We start from the raw sequence: 3,483 nt of genomic DNA, 5'->3' as shown, positions 1-3,483 counted from the left end.
AGGAAATGCTTTCTCTTTGGATGAAGACGCGCTTCCGATTACATATGCAGATATGACAACACGGACCAGCCGAAGTTGATTCTGGATGGCTGAATTCAATACTATGGAGTTAATGTTGTAGACTTAAGCCCAATCCACGGTTCGGCAATGTGTGTGAGAGGTGTGTTTTAAGGATTCCAGGATTGCTAACTTGAAAACTTGCCCTTCCAGTCTCCAGTCAATCCAACTGGACAAATCTTCCCAAAACAGTCTTCCCGCTTCTTGCACACAAGAGATGGCAATCAGTGTATTCTGTGTTGGCGTCCTGAATACTTAGAACAAAAGTGTAGGACTCACAGTCCTATAAAAACACAGGGATAGATACTACATGGGAATTCTTAATACATGAACCTCATACGAAAACCTCATTTACCAGCCACGTCTGATCCAAACTCCAAAGGTAATTTGGAATCACATTAGTTATTTGTATTCCATTAGTAACATATTAGAGATACAAACACCCTCAGTCTCTCCTGTATATTAGACTTTTAAACTTGTGCTTGACAGAATAGTTACCTTAAGATGTGAATCTCACCAACAAATAATTAAAATATTATTAAACCAGATTAAGCAAACATGATAAAAGGAAGTCAATAATATGCTAATTTAAAAAGACTTTTTGCTATGCCTTGAGGGCACCAGAAATTAGATGTTAGCTTCACAGGAGAAGAGAAAAAGGATGAACAGGTAGCCCTTCCACTTCTTCCCTCCAGTTTTTCATTCCAGAAAATGACTGCTTACTGGGGACTGAGGTTTATTTCGGTGGGTGTTCTCTGAGCATTGACTCAGTGTTGGGCTTGTACTCGCTATGGAGTCAGAGATGAATGGCAGGCTTCCTTCCTTTAGGAGCTCCAAGTCTGTTGAGGGAAGTAGGCGTGTAACCAGGCAATTGCATTACTGTGGTAAAGATGTGACCAAAGTATGTATGGAAGTGATAGACAAAGTACATTTCATCATATATGTAGAAAAGCAGAGATGCCTAAAAAAAATTAAGACTCTGGATCTGTCCTGGTAAGGAACCCACTTTCTTTGTCCATAACAATTGGCACGGGCCACGAAAATTAGTGGTCAGAGACTGAAGACATGAAAGAGTATGGTTTTCCTTTTGTTCTTTTTCCTTTAAACATTTTTTTAATTCTTTAAAAAATTCCTTTAAATTTTTTTTTTATTTTTTAAAATTTAATTTTGTAATCTCTACACCCGACATGGGGCTTGAACTCACAACCCAGAGATCAAGGCACATGCTCTACCGACTGAGCCAGCCAAAGCACCCTCCTTTTCCCTTTTTTCCCCCCTAATCCTTGTGGTGTAGGACAGAAGGAAAGTCAGGATGTTGGACACTACATAAGAGACATGGTATAAATAGGGCACAGAGGAAAGTACTAAGATACCAAAATGGGTTAGTTATTGCTGGGTCATGACATGAAACGAGAGGCAGTGGCTAAATTTTGTGAGACCTTAGATACTACCTGTGCAGGTCAGGCCAACGTTTAGACTTTATCCTGTAAGTCAAGGATCAACAACCGTTTTTTGTGTTGGTGTTGTGTTTTGTTTTGTTTTGCAAAGGGCCAGGTAGTAAATAGTGCTTTGTTGGCCCTACCTTCTGTCTTGCAATTACTCATTTCTGCCTCAATTCTACCCTTGGGTTCAAAAGCAGCAACGAATAATAAGTAAATGAATGGTCATGGCTGCGTTCCAGTAGAATCTTACTGGCAAAAAAAAAAAAAAAAAAAAAAAAAAGGCAATGGGCTAGATTTGACACAGGGGTCATAATTTGTCTACCCTTGATCTAAGTGATAAAGAACCATTGGCAGGTTTTAAACAGCGGCGTGCCGTTTACGTGTGAGATGGAAGTTGATATTTTGAATAAACTTCTCCAGGGAATCTGACACGTATTCAGGTGTAGTGAGCAAGATTCTGCGGTTTGGGCTCTACATCAGAACTGTATGTGCTCCGTGCTCACGTGGGCAGCACATATACTAACACTGGAACGATACAGAGAAGGTCGGCAAGGCCCCCGCCAAGGATGACACGCGAATTCGAGGAGCTTCCGTGTTTTAAAATTAAAAAACAAAAAGCAAAAAGAACGCCGTAGAAGTTTCTGCGATAATCAAATGTTCTATGTCTGCATTATCCAATACAGAGCCCCTAGCCACATGTGACTATTGAAACAGAGCTAGTATGACTGAAGAACTAACTTCTAAATTTAATTAAGTTAAATATAAATAGTTACATAGGGGATAGTGGTTGCCCGCTTGAACAGCACAGTTCTAGGCATTGGCCGACATTTGGATTTAGACCCAATTTTAAGTGGAAGCGCAAAGCAAAGAACTACGCTAGGAAATATCTATCCAAGTGGTATTGGGCATCAGCAGTAAATATGGAAGAGATCATAGAGCAAGTTCTGAGGACACCTTAAAATCATTCATTTCCATTCCTTTACTCAGTCTGTTTCTATCTTGTCTATTGGAATCCTTCGCTTAATTTTCTCCTGAGTTTTTAAGCTTTCTTTATGTGTGAACGCAAGCCATTTATAACGTGAAATGGCCATTTATAACGTGTTACAAATATTTAAAAATTTTTTTTAATATTTTTCTATTTCTTTTGACTTTGTTTACTGTGTTCCTTACCATGGACTTTATTTTAATGTAGTATTTTAATGATCTTTTTTTTGGTGACCTCTAGGTTTTGTGTTACTACTACGAGCCTTCTCTACCCTGTAATTACTGAAAAACATTCCATAGTTTCTTCTGGAATATTTATGACTTGATTATTTTTAAATATTTGCTACATGTGGAATTAATTTATTTTGGTTTAAAGTGTAAGGAAGAGGGGCACCTGGGGGGCTCAGTCTGTTAAGCATCCAACTCTGGATTTTGGCTCAGGTCATGGTCTCATGGTTCGTGTCATCGAGCCCCATGTTCAGCTGTGTGCTGGTGGCATGGAGCCTGCTTGGGATTCTCTCTCTCTCTCTCTCTCTCTCTCTCTCTCTGCCCCTGCCCCACACGTGCACATACTCTCTCAAAGGAAATAACATTAAAAATAATAATAAAGCATGAGGAAGAGATCTAACCTAATTTTTTTCCAGACATTTACCCAGGGGACACCGAACCGTGTATTGAATAATTGATTTCTATCCACAAACATGGCAATGTATCATAAAAAAAAAAATCTCCTGTGTCCATTTGCATATATAGCTCAATTGTGTATTCTATGCTATTGAGCTGCCCATGAGCCAGAATCATACGCTTTAAATTATTAAAAAGCTTATAATGTGTTTGAATATTTGTTAAGATTAGTTCTCCTCTTCCTCCTCCTTTTTTTTTACTTAAAAAAAATGTTTATTTATTTATTTATTTTTTTTGAGAGAGAGTGAAAGGGGGAAGAGCAGAGAGAGAAGGAGACAGAGGATCTATGCTGACAGCAGAGAGAGCCCACTACGGG

General features: G+C 38.8%; 1 non-coding gene across 1 annotated transcript; it reads left to right on the top strand.

The window, feature by feature from the left end:
* Positions 1-1,994: 1,994 nt before the first annotated feature.
* LOC131503299 (U6 spliceosomal RNA) lies at positions 1,995-2,100 on the top strand. Its single transcript, XR_009257397.1, has one exon. It is a non-coding gene; the product is annotated as a U6 spliceosomal RNA (small nuclear RNA).
* The last annotated feature ends 1,383 nt before the right edge of the window (positions 2,101-3,483 follow it).

This window comes from Neofelis nebulosa, chromosome X, assembly GCF_028018385.1.
Source record: "Neofelis nebulosa isolate mNeoNeb1 chromosome X, mNeoNeb1.pri, whole genome shotgun sequence".
NCBI lineage: Eukaryota > Metazoa > Chordata > Mammalia > Carnivora > Felidae > Neofelis > Neofelis nebulosa.
The sequence above is the reverse complement of the archived record's forward strand: the minus strand, read 5'-3'. Positions and strand labels throughout refer to the sequence as shown.